Raw genomic sequence first — 13,672 nt, 5'->3', positions numbered from 1 at the left:
GCTGAACTGACTCACACCAAAGCCCCCCTTCTCTAATATCTGGCTTYATTTGCAGACACATCTATGGAAGAATGATCACAGGGTTAGACCCTTCTGCTTTCAACCTTTTCYGTCAGTGCATCTCCTGAGACTAAGGTGGTTTGTCCATTAGGAAATTCCTTGGCTTCTCTTTAAAGTACTTGCCCAGTCCCCATGTAAACATAATCCATTCCACACCCTTTGATGAGGAGTTCCAGTTGCTTTTCACCCACTATAGGAAGATCCTTGTGTTTGCTCTGAAATTGTGTCTCACTGACTGTTTYTGATGGCCAAAAACTCTGATACTGGCAGAAACTGTGAATAGTGAGACTCTACCCACCCATTCTTCCAGTGTTACGCATGGTTTTGCAGACCGTGGCTATGTTCCCCTGAATTACATCTTTTTTTCAGGATAAAGAGTCCCTGCATAGTTACTTATCCCAYGTTTGGAAGCCTCTCCACACTTTTGATCATCTTTGCCGTTCCTCCCTGAACCCTGGCCAGTATCATGTCTCAGTGATGCAGACCAGACCTGCACACAGGACTGAAGTCCTGGTAGCACCACAGAAACACCCACCAGCAGCACAGTCATCTCCTTGGCTTTATTCTCCACTCTGCTCCTAATAATTCTTCTCTTTATTGCTGCTGAGCACTAAGCTGATGCCTTCATGGAAATAGTTATCATGACTCCAAAGTGTTATTCTTGGGCTGCCATGGTCTCATCATTGTCAGCCATGTGTATTAGCTTGTCACCAAATATATTAAACACCAGCACATACCCACATGGATACATGCACTGGTATTTTTAGCCAGGTCTATAAATAGGCACACAAGTGTAATATATTTTATACATTTGAACAAGCGAGAATAACTTTTCATTAAACAGATTTATATGGCAGTCACAAAATGGAATTAATCCTATCCAAGACTGAAATTTTGGACCATAGCAAAGTCACTGTGAACTCATTCTTGGGTTTTTGCCTATYCATATTTGCTGTCAATTCAAACTGTAAGCATGGGATCATTTCACCCTCTTACTAACACAGGCAGAGCTTCATTATTACTCTCAAATATGCAAATAAATTACTGTATAATAACTATACAGAATCATAGTAGAGTTGAGGACAGAAGAAATCTTAGRAGATTATCTAATCTTGCTCTAAGAATGGTCAGAAAGAGCAGGTTGCTCATGGCCATGTTCAGTCGGGYTTTATGTATCTCCAAAGCTGGAACTAGACCCTAAGACCCCTTCCAGCCCAAACCATTCCRTGATTTTAGGATATAATCAGCAGGTTTGCTTATGAAATAAAACATGAATAGCAATATTTCTGTGCTGTTTCCATTGATTGCCACCTTTGGATAAAACTGCAAACCCATGTCAGTCTGAGGAGGGGGCACAGCTGATTAGCAGACAGCTGCCCCCACAGCTGATAAACACACAGGCAAGACGCTGCCCTGCAGTAAGCTCCAGACAGGTGGACAGGTTAGATGCTGCTTTGTCTCAGCTGGGGCAGGGATGAGAGAAGGRGAAATGCCAAAAGAAAAGGAGTTTGCAAAAGAGAATGGGAGTTTCTTTGTTAATTGACCCTCACTCACAGCTWGGGAATACAAAGTAGAGATTGCCCAGCYCTYRCCCCTCYGGCTGCAGCTGTGGGCRATGCTGCTGATCACTGAGGCTTAGSTGACCTTAGAGAGGTCATTAGGCATAACTTGGCCTTGCTCACAGCCATCCTGTGTGAAAACCTGTGTGGAAGGTGCTAAGCAGTTCCCAGGTCTGTGCTGAGGGCCAGAGGAGAAGSTGCAAAGTGCTGGATATTCGCTCGGAGTGAGCAGCCCTGGCAGACACCCTGTGCGGGAAATGCCTGTCCAGCCAACCACTRAGCTGAACTAAACTGCTAGAAATAACAGTGGGCTGCAAGTAAGAATCAAAAGAAGAAGCAGGATACTGAGGGACTCTACTGATATCTAAAAATCATTTCCCCTGTGCTTTCAGCTGCCTCCCTCTTTCAGAGAACACACACAAATTTCTCTCTACAAGCATTGGTTACACTGAAGCATAACACAGAGTAATGTGATCAGAGCTCAGCTGGATCCTATTTTCTATAAAAATTTTGCTAGTCAGCTGGGGATGATCTACGGGGAAGAAATGTACATTTTTTCCAAAGATCTAATCACATCTGAGGCTCCATTTCTTATAGCATCTCTCAAAGGGCAGTATCAAAACCTTAGCAGGAAATTATTTGAATGACTGACAAATAAAATGAGCCATTAGATAAGTGTTTTCCTCTTTTTTTTTTTTTTTTTTTTGAAAGGTGGTAMAMTKKWRTRYAYWMMAKTKTATCAGAAAACRTATCCAAAGCATGGYTTCATTTCACCCTGATGTGAGCAATTCTGTTGTTTCTTCTTATATCTGAGTTAGTCAAGTCATTCTTGAGAACTCTTTCCAGACAATTGCCTGAATATAAACTACTGCATACAACCTAGYCTGCGTAACTTCTATTTATTCTTAATTCATAACTTCTTACAAATTTGTTGATTTAGCACTAGCTCTTGTAYAGATTTCCAATAAAATATGCTGTGGGATTTTCTATTTGATTGTCATCTCCATCTTTCAATGACAATGTTAAGAACATAATGAAATATTAAATAGACATGTTTGTACATGACATGTTTGTACATGACAAAGTGATCACTCAAGTTAACAGAAAAAGAATTCCCAGCCTTGAATGGGAGAAGAAAACTGAAACATTTTACTGTGCAATACTACACTGGTAACTATTTTCTAGAACAAAGAACAAGYGGTTTAATGTGATTTGGATCAAACAGTTCCTCACATCACTGTAAGGAAATTACTTGGTACATCCTTTTCTGAAAAAGTGATTTTGCCAACTCCTGTAACTAAAAACTATTATGAGGTATCAGTGACTAGTCACAACCTGGCATACAACAATACATCAATGCACCATCACCAGTTCAGAAAAACCTAACAGCACAGAAATGATAAAATCCTCTTCACGCAGACATGGCACATTCTGGTGCATGTGTGCTGGGAAGAATGGGAGACTTTTAAAGAGAATATCCTTTCTCAACAAATTTTTGGATTAAGGAACTGCTGCTTTTTTTGGAAAGTGCTCTGAGAAAATTTTATTTGCTATGCTTGTTAATAATAGGGCACAATTAGCATAATCCCCTCAACCCATTAAAAATGAAAACATCAAATAACAGAAACCTTAAAAAATGTCTTTAATTACAAATTTTGCTTTTTCTCAAACCAGTCACAGCTAAGCTCAAGAGACACTCAGCTGACACAGTGTAAGTGAAATCCTTGAGGGAAAGCCCTGTGCCGTCAGGCTGGCACCAATCACTTGGAAAAGCACAGAAAGCACCACAGCTTTAACTTTGAAATGTGCGTGGGTGTCTGTGGCATTTTCCTTGAGGAAATGGCACTTACAGTGTGTTTAATGAATAAGGGAACATGTTAAATTTATGACAAGATATAGTCCTTAAAGCAGCTTGTTGCAGTGAAGAGCACAAACTGCCCACTGATTTATTTTAATTTCATGTAACATGAGGAGGCTTTTTGGAGGCTGTAGGTGTACTTGTTATCATTGACAGTACAGTAAAATCCTCACAGCAGCCACTTCAGCAATAYCCAAAATAGCCAATAAGCTCTGAAACTCCTCCTCTCCCCAAAATCCCCCTTCAGCACTGAAAGTTGCTGTCACCTCCACTGGGAGCCTCTTTCTCCAATATATATAAAAAATACTGAAGTGCTTACTTGKATCCACGGGCTTGCCAGGCTCTCTCCCCAGCAGAGAAGCATTCTTATCCATGATCATAGCATTCACCACAGAAGTTTAAGTTTTACTGGCATTTTATCTTAAAAATAATTATAGGTAAGTCACAAAGGTAAGTCATCCACCACTTATCAGCTTCTTTATAAACAGCAGGGTCCTTTCAAATTACTAAAAAYACAGTGATGCTTTCTGCAAGCCTTTGTCCAAATTTTACTCTCTGTACATGATCAAACATTTCCAACTCAATGGTTCTTTAACAAGGATATTGAGATTATAAGCAAAAAAAAAGGTATTAATATTTAAAATCCACAMCCAAATGCTGAAACTTTAGGGATATGTGTGGGCACACATACATAAACAAAATGCAGTACTTCATGCAAGTCATAGTTAAGTTTTGTCACGTGTCCATCTCTTGTTGCAGTTTCCCTGCCAGAAACTGCATTCTGTCTGCCAAGATGTGAGAGTGTCTCTCTCCAGGAGAATGAGAGCATGGCATATTACAGCAAATATACCCTAAGCTGGGAACCCAGCCAAGAGAAGATAAAGAAAGCTGGAGACATACAAATCCTGAGAGGCAGTTGGGAGAGCATTTACAAGTGATATTTTTGGCTTTTGGACAGTACTCTTGACCATGTGAAWTTTTTGGAGAAATAATTAGTATTTTTCTATTAATAAGTTAAATGAACTCCTTTAAAAAAAAAAAAAGAAAGAAAAAGAGGTGTTGTATCTCATTCATTTACTAGGCAATTTTATTGCTGAGATTTCTCAAGGAAAAATTTGCTTTAAAAAGTAGCCAGGAATGTTATTTCATTCCCTGCTCTTTGCTTTGACTTTGTTGTTTCTTTGTCAAACCTGCTGAAGGCACTGCATGCCTGAAAGAAAACCTGTTTTTTCTCCAGCTGTTTCAGCTGATCTAATGAAAGATATTACTGCTCCCTACAAAATCTCCCTCTTATGAAATATTATGTCATTATAWTGTACTTTGGTTTTATTAGCTACAAATGTCATGAACTACATAAATAAGAAGAGTCATGATATCCTTTTTGAAACAAGCTCTGACACTTTAACCTCATTTTGAGGAAAAAAAAAAAAGCTTTAAAGAAAAAGAAAGAAGAACAACAGGAACATGCCAGGGCTGCAGAAATGTGGGTTATAATATCAGTGAAACAAAATACACACAGCACCCTGCCCATCAGCTGCTGCATTTCATACCAAAGGACTATTTATTGCTGTCACAGCACAGCCTACTCCATGTACCAAWATGCAATCTCCTTTGCATTTTGGAAAGTGATTTCCAGCCTGTGAATTCCTTTCTACAGTTTCTCCTCACAGCACATTAGTTAATACTGAGATAATAGAGTCCTTTGTCYAAGAAATGCTATGTTCAGCATGCGGCAGCCACCATTTCAAGTCTCCCCCAAAACTGGGATGCACTAGTAATTCAWTTACCTTGTTGCATCTTAAACTTTATAGTATATTACATTTTAAGCATTTCTGCCTCACTACCTTTTGTAATTTAAGGGCTTGATGAAATGAAAAAAAAAAATTGGTTTAAATTACAAATTAATTTGGTGGACTAACACTCCCTCACAAAATGATGCCTTTATATTAAAACATGGATTGCACTGGCAATCTGACTCCATTTCCACTAGGAACGTGTATCCACCTTTGTGTTCTGCACTGGGGTATCCCAGTTTTGAGGCATAAGACCACAAGGTTCATAGTTGAGTAAGAACTGTGATCAGCCTATATTTTTGTGCGTGGTTCATATAAAATGCCATTAATATTTTAAACCAAACTCTTCTGTTCAGAGCAGATACCAAACCAAACCATCTGTTTGGAGAAGCTGTGGAAACTTGCTGTTGGCCAATTCTCCTAACATGGTGCTTCCAGTGCAAATTCTGTGGTTTGGTTTGATTTACTTCTTTAAAGAAAGAAGTTAATTTTTTTGAGGCTACCACATAGGCAGAAATCCTATTTTTGCATTTGTTAACAATAAAGTTGCTTTGCGGCAGATTTTTATTAACAACATTTATGATTTAAAGGGAYCCTTCTCCAGGGGAGGAGGGGGGCAAAAGACGCTCCTTAAAAATTCTTGGATCACAAACTGTTTCCTTTTGATGAAGCTGAAATTCTCAGCTAGTACTTGATGCATGAGAAACAATGCATATACAAAAGACAGGACTGAGCAACAGGAGGAGGTGAAAGGTGGCACATGAATGCAAAGCTGAGCTGCCRAGGACTGTAGGGAACTGATGATAAAATTTGGGGTGTAGGATTTGCTTCCCACAAACAAGACCAGCATTGATTTTAACACGTTTTGGAATGGAAAGCCATTTTGGAACAGGTAACTGCTGATTCAAGGGTGGCTGAAGCTCAGGGTAAGAACATGCAGCTCGCAAAAAGTGGAGTAAATATATTTAGAGCAAGAATGAGAGAAAATACTGCAATAAAGGAGAGTTAGTTCCTAACTAAAACTTCAGTGCTAATATTATGCCAACAAGCAGTTTTGCAATGTTTGTTGTGGAACTAGAAAACCTCATTTGACCCTGTTATTTGACCATGATGACATTTATAATGTTGTGGGAGTTTTAATMAACTCCTACAGAAYTAACTGCTCAACACAGAAAAAATTMTGAGMAAGTGATGGCCCATGTACCCTCCAATCTAAGCACCTGTAGAAAGAAGACAGGGAGAAGATACCAAGGAATGAGTTGAAACACAAGGTAACAGGACAAGTCAACCACTACCATTACTGGTGGTCTTCATGGCAAAAGAGAGCTATGCTTTGGATCACACCAGAGCCCAAACCAAAAATGAGACTGTGATTGAAAAGCAACCCCACTTCTGTATTTCAGAGCAATGCTAGAAGTGGAGAGGGAGCAGGAAGCAAAGAATGAGACAAATAGAAGGTCTCAAAACTTGGATTTAATACAACAGATAAACAGAAGGTTCAAAGGTGCCATGTTCATTTTCRGCACRTAYGTGCACACAAATGGGCAACAACTAAAATGTACACTTATTTCCTAGTGGTGGCTCTTGCCTTGAAATGAAGAAAAAAGGAAAAARAAGAGAAAGGAARAAAAGAAAAACATTGAAAAAAAGTACTAAGTTATGTTATCATCACAAAGTTGAGCTTCATTTTCACAAAGAGCGTAAAAAGAGCCCATGAAAGTTTGAAGCCGAACACTCTGCAGAGTATTACAACCCCAAGGTTTGGATTTCCCCTATGTTAACTTCTGTATAGAAATTATTCTAAGAAACTATCAAGCATCATGCAGTAGTTGGGAGAATGTAAAGATAACTGTCCCTTCTGATAATAAAATTTATAAATATTTACAGTTCCTACACAAGTTTTTCCTGGTTTTTTTTGATGTTCTAAATATGAAATAGTTTTTTCCTCATTAACTACAACAATTTTTAAAATCTGTTAGAAAAGGATCCCAAAAAGAACTGTTTCAAATCTACTTTCAATGTATTTTTACCAGTAATTTTTAGTTAAAATGTGKTTACTCAGAATTCCAAATCTGGAAGTGAAGCGTGCCTGTTTTTTCCTTTGTCCCCAAGGGAGAAGTAACAATAACCTGGGAACAATGCTAGACATTTAGCCTGGGGTTCTTCAGCAAAACTGGGGTGGCATCTAAGAGAATMTATTGCCCCCAGGGAAGTGCAGGTATGCATGAAGAGCTGACATTTTGATGYGAAGTCCATGCTCACACAAAAGAACCTGACAATCCAGCCAAACTTTGGATAGTCAGTGCTTGAAGCAGCTGTGTACTTCTGCACAGAAACTATGTAAAAGTGAGACTTTCCCCAAGCAAATATTAATGGTGAAACAGCAGAAAAATGGTGAAACTTTCCCTAAGCAGAAAAATGGTGAAACACAGGCGACTCCAGAACAGCAACTTTGCCTTCTTAAGTAGGCAAACACAGCACATAGTGATTACAGAGCCAGAAATATGCCTGGCAGTCCACTCAAATACATGTACAAGAGCTTTCCTCTCTTGTAATTCTATTTTTAGTGGAGAGAGAGCAGCTTTTTGCTTTTTTTTCCCACTACATTCATTCTGATTCTATCAGCTGCTACATGTTAATGTGCTCCAGAGGATTCACTCCTGTAGCTCCYAACAGTGCTGAAAACGTCTGAGGCATGACAAGAAATCCTGCACCYTTGTGCTCTTGGATCAGTTCTTAACTACATCAACATCCACACATCCAGTGCATAATGTATAAAAGGACAAAAGTAAATTTACATCATTAAGCCATGTWATTTTCTATAACCATTACATGATTTAAAAGTGCCTGGGATATGCAAAAAGAYGGAAGTTTACAACTAATAGGATGCATCAAGAAAGGACTTCTGTGTAGGAGAAAATTTCCTTCACTGTAGCTTTCTCACCCAAAATATATTTTTCCCTCTAGACATAAAACTCATTAACTGTTCAAATTGGATTTGACTCAAGTTACACTGTTYTTGGTACTAAGTCAGCTGGAGTTCAACTAATGTAAAACAATCCAGGTCTGGAGCCAAAAATTCAGATGTGTTCACCTTCAGCTTTAGTTCTTTAATCAGAGGAAAGGGGCTTTTAGACCCATTTAGTCAGTAAACTAAATCTGTTCTCCTTTTTCTTCAGTCTCTTAATCCTTTTATTGAGCTTTTTTAATGAATAAATAAAATAATGAATGTTAATGGCAACGAAGGTTAAAATTAATATTCTTTACAGCACACCATAGCTAATTATATTGTTAAGGCATATTAACTTCCCAGTGATGTGTCTGTATTATTTTATTACTAATGTCAAATTATATTAGRAACACAATTAAACCTTTTTAGCACTCAGTTCTGATATCTTCCTCAGAAGAGTACGTAAGATTCCCTGACAATGCAAGAATTGTTAGTCATAAAATCTAACAGTGGAAAATAACACCTATCTCATCTCTGTCCTGTTCTTCCAAAACCACACACCGACTTTGCTGGAACAACTGACAGCACCACGTCATTAACAACCTTACACTCTGCCAGGAATCTGATGGAACAACTAGACACAAAAAAATGTTACTATGGAATGGAAAAGGCCCAAATCAAACAGAGCTTGTGGTAACAGCAAAAGARTTGACCAAGTGTTCATCACCAGTGAGTGGACATTTCTTAAGAAACTCAGCAGCAGTTACAGTGAGCCTGGGACAACCTCATCACTTCCTGTGGGCAGACCTTGYAGTCTTATTATTCCTTCTTGTCATCTTCTGCTCCTCACATTCCTCCAGTCAGAATCAAAATTCACTGCCAATAAATACTGACTTAGTGATAYTTCAGTACAACTAAAACTGTTCTCAGGGTTACTGACCATAAAATATTATCTCTTTGCTAGGTCCTACACCTGCTGATAAACTCCAGGTAAGTGCAGGAATGCACAGCCTTGGGATGCTTCAGGCATCCTCTAAATCAGGAGCTGCAAGGGCTTAACAAGGTCATGCAGACACTCCTGACAAACCCTCTCAGACTAGAAAGTTCAGCTCATTCTTCCTTCAGAGTCACTTCAAARGTATGTTATTTTCTTCTTTTGGTCAACATGACAAAAATCCTTAGTCAGCCTCCAAAATCCCAAACAACTGCCTTCCTTTTTTTTTCTGTTTAAAAACAAGTCATTTGGGGTGTGTACTGTTTGCTGTCTCAGGTCTTAGTCCATAGGGAGTTAAACAAGATCCATGCTTTCATACATTTGCCATGTTCTGGAAAATTGTTGTTTTTAAACGAAAAATGGTTTGTTTGTTTTTCCCTCCTGAAACTTCCTGCTCCAAAGTTAGACTTTCCAGAAAAATAATTGTGGCAATAGGTGAGAAAAATTCCCATCATATGCTGTCAGGATTCAAAATAAGGTAGTCTGTACCTAAATGACCTAGTGACCAGGCATAACCTCATCTGTWGCATAAAGAATTCAGCAAAGATACRTGCTTTCTGATCAGATCTGGAGTTTATCAGGATGAAGCTGAACAGTACTCCATAATCTCTCTGATCTGCCTCTATTTGGACAGTTCCTGCACACACCACCACCTCCTGCTGCCATGATGTTTAGTGACCTATGGGAYAGAACTCTCAGATTCAATGGGTGGCACTCAAGGGCTCTGATGGCATCCCCACAATAAATATCATGCATCTCAAGAGAGGCCTTGTAAATATCTCTAGGAATATACACAACTACACAGCAGGTTGATGTCGCTACAAGATAAAAATTATAAAAATTACCRTAGGGCACAGAACGGCATCAGCGTTCTAAACACGGTCCCAGATCAATTTGTACCMGCAACACCCTGCAACATAACAGCAATGTTTCACTGCCTTAAGGCGTGCAGTTCACCTCAGCACCTCTGAGTGCCATGTATTTGTTTTCCACAAAAACATGCTGGATGGCTTCTGAAGCCTGTTTTTTTCTGCATCATCAATATCACTTTCTGTCTCACACCCTGAAGTTCATGTAGTGAATGAGACACGTTGTCTTGATACGCTGCCATGTCCTTTTTTCACCGCTGTCAAGTTGTTGGATGTGAGGCATGGCCCATGGCCTCTCTTTTTCCCTCCAGAGGTGCCAGATGAAATGTCAGCTTTTAAACTAAACAAGCAGTAGTACTTGAGGCAGCAGCAAGGACAGAAGAGACATAAGGCTGATAGATGACAACGCTGAGGACAAGCCAGACAGTAAGTGGGACAAAAAAAACATTAAAAAAATCCTGTTGTAACTACTAAGCCAACAATTGCTTCAAAGCTGAAGGAAAAATAGGTGACCATAGGTACCAAGAGAAGCAGAAGAAAACAGGTATTTATAGGGGAGGCCAGTAAAAGATCAGCTTATTAGCTCATCCATGTATCTCACAGCCCTGACCTGTGTGTGAGCCATTGCAGGATGCTCGATGTTCCTGTAGGGTTTGAGCATCCACCAGCTCAGCTTGAGGAAGCCAAAGAGGAAGCCAGGCTGACTCAGCTCTGTGCCACAGGGCTAAACCAACCTGCACATGTGCCATCACCCCAGATCAGCCACTGCAAACACATCCTCACTTGGGCACCTAAGCCCTGGCTGGGCACTCAGCCGTGTTCTGCAGCCACAGGTTTCACAGTGCCACGGAATGTTCTGTAAACACAACAGGAGCTGAATTAATCAGCCACATGCCAGCACAAGGACAGCAACTGCATAATCACAAACCCGTTTTTAGGGAAGTCTCTAAGAGCTGCTCCCCTGCTCACAATACCCATGACACATGGTGAAAGATGGAAGGAAAAATCAGATTAGAAACCTTTACATGGCAAAAATCACAGCCAATTGCCAATTAACTAAACACTCTTTACAGTGAACAAAGAGAAAAAGGCATGCTTGGGGCCTGGCTTTTCTTATCCTACACTCGACATATAAACAGCTCAGAAGTCCACAAAGGGAGCTATGGGAATCATATCAGGTGAAAGTACGTGCCACAAAGGCATCTTGAGGGCACATTACAGCAATACCAGCATCTGTGTGTCTGTTTTMTGTGATGAACATGAAAGTTAAGCAATATACAGTTATTAATACCACCACAACATGGGTGAGAAATAGAAGATCTCAGCTTTGTATTGGAAAAGGATGTGAGTGCCTACATAATGGAAGGGAAATACGTGCTTTTATCCAAATCTGCTACCAAGGAGGGCAAATTCCCAGCTCKTCTAAGCTCAGACAGCACCATTTCATTCAAATGCAGCATGATTTGATTTGGGGTCTAGATTACCAGTTAGTTTGCAAAGGTGTCAGAGCTACTGTTTCTGTAGCTCCTTCCTCTCTTACTTTTTCTGTCCTATGTTTTCCATTGTTCAAATAATTTATTTTAAAAAGCAAATAACAGTATTGCCTGACAATCTACTAAATATYTGCTCCTATGCAAAGTATTATTTCTAGAATGACTGACTTTTCCAAAAGCCTCGTCTTTCACCTYATTTTATTTGAAATCTAAAATGATATACACAGGGATATGGGCAATAAATGATTTCCCATCAACTGCAACTTCTCACCAGGAGATGAAAATACTAATACCCCTTTTCTCTTAACATGCAGTTACTTTCCCAATCTACAAAACAAGGTATTCTATTACATTTTCAAAATATCAGAGTCAGTGTTAAGAGACTTGACCTGAAACAACTTGCAGAATTGGTTTGCTAGCTATCTGTACCTCCTCTCCTGTCCTCACAGCTAGGGGCAGGAAATTGTTCCTGCACTASAAGTCCCAGGTGCAGGCAGCAAAAGCTAAAGCTATCCAGAGGAGAAATACCTCAACTAACCAGGTCTTCTCTGCATTTCATGGCATATCTGCACCTCTCTTGCATCCCTTTAATTTAGGCTTGTAACTGAGTTCTCTGAAATAAATCATCAACTCTCTTTGGTGTCAGGTATAATGTGTCAGGAGTAGGAAATGGTGATACAAAAGAGAATTTTAATAAATAGGATAAAGGCTGAGAGAATAGGTCATGAGAAGAGCTCAAATGACAGTATGTCTCATAAAAACTCCTCCAGTCTAATATCCTGTCTGCAGAAGCAGCCTTTAGAGCACGCTTAAGAAAGATAATAAGGAACGTGGCAAATATAATAATCCCTCCTCAAACAGCCAGCAGATTAGAGACTTTTAATTGTCACAGGCCTTAAGGGAATGAGTGAGAACAGGAATCCATGGTACTGAGGCAGCATAAAGGGCTGGGTAAACTGTCTGCTTCTTGACAGCACATCTGACACTGGGAGAGATATCTCTGTTTAGCAAAACCACTGCAATGAACAGTCTCTGTAATGTGACAGTGTCCTGAATCTCACATAGTCCAACCCACACAGACCTTCCTATCAGTGGAGCCTACAGATACTGACTTGGGARAATGATACTTAAATGCTAGAATAGAGCAATTCGCACCACAGAGGTCACCAGAAAACTTTAAAGATGCCACTTATTTTGGAAAACTCATTTAGCTGGTACTTCTACACCCCACGTCTCCAAATAACTTACTGCCATTTCCCATGTAGGAACGATGCTTAACAACAAAAGAGCCATCATTCTGAGGCAGACCACAGGCTAATCTGCYCCTGTCTGGCCAACACTTCAAGCAAGAAGAGAAAATCAGGATGATTATGGAACACATGAGCATATGGCATTACCCTCCCAGCCTTTGCCTATTGAGGTCTTGCAGAGGCGAGTATGCAGCCAGACTAAAAGTTCAACAAATATGCATGGACGTATTATCTCTGCATTGGTCTAATCCTTWTTAGGGCCACAAGCTCATTTGACTCAATTCCACAAACACACAAAGCTGATACAAATTAACATGGAAAACATTTCTTTGTAAGAAATGAACCAGACCCTGCTGTGTATCTGTCTTCCTTACAAGGAAATGCTATGCTGAGCAAGAACAAAGTCAGGCGCTAAGGAATAAGGACAACTATCACTTGAATATACAGCTGTCACAGGGGGCACCAAATTGCCATTCTCTGCGGGGAATCCTGGCTYATGCCTCTGGTCTGGAGGACATTCAAAGAGCAGTGGAAGAGCATGGAAGAACATGAAAGCAAACCTGTAATCTCAGTGTACCACAGGCGTTAATTAACCTGGCTGCCATCCAAACCGTTGGCATCAAAATCCGCTTATCTGGGAGCTGCACATTTCAGCATTTCTGCAGACACTACCATGCACAGAGGCACTGCACTGCACAGGGGTAGCAGGCTACCCAAAAACAAGAAAAAGAAGCAGAAATAGAAGAATGCTGAAAATTATTACAGTGCCATCAGAAGATCTGTTAGTAGTTGGAAAAACATTATTTGAAGTGGTACGACTGAATAAAGCAGGGATTGCATCAAGAA

The 13,672-nt window shown here is 39.9% G+C and overlaps 1 protein-coding gene across 1 annotated transcript in view; it reads right to left on the bottom strand.

The window, feature by feature from the left end:
• Nucleotides 1-13,672, bottom strand: part of NOX4 (NADPH oxidase 4) — a 104,095-nt gene that overhangs the window by 46,980 nt on the left and 43,443 nt on the right. The gene's annotated exons all lie outside the window — the stretch shown is intronic.

Source organism: Malurus melanocephalus, unplaced genomic scaffold, assembly GCF_030028575.1.
Source record: "Malurus melanocephalus ecotype Western Australia unplaced genomic scaffold, MMel_1.1 scaffold_204, whole genome shotgun sequence".
NCBI lineage: Eukaryota > Metazoa > Chordata > Aves > Passeriformes > Maluridae > Malurus > Malurus melanocephalus.
Note: the sequence above shows the minus strand (reverse complement) of the source record. Positions and strands in the feature narration are given on the sequence as shown.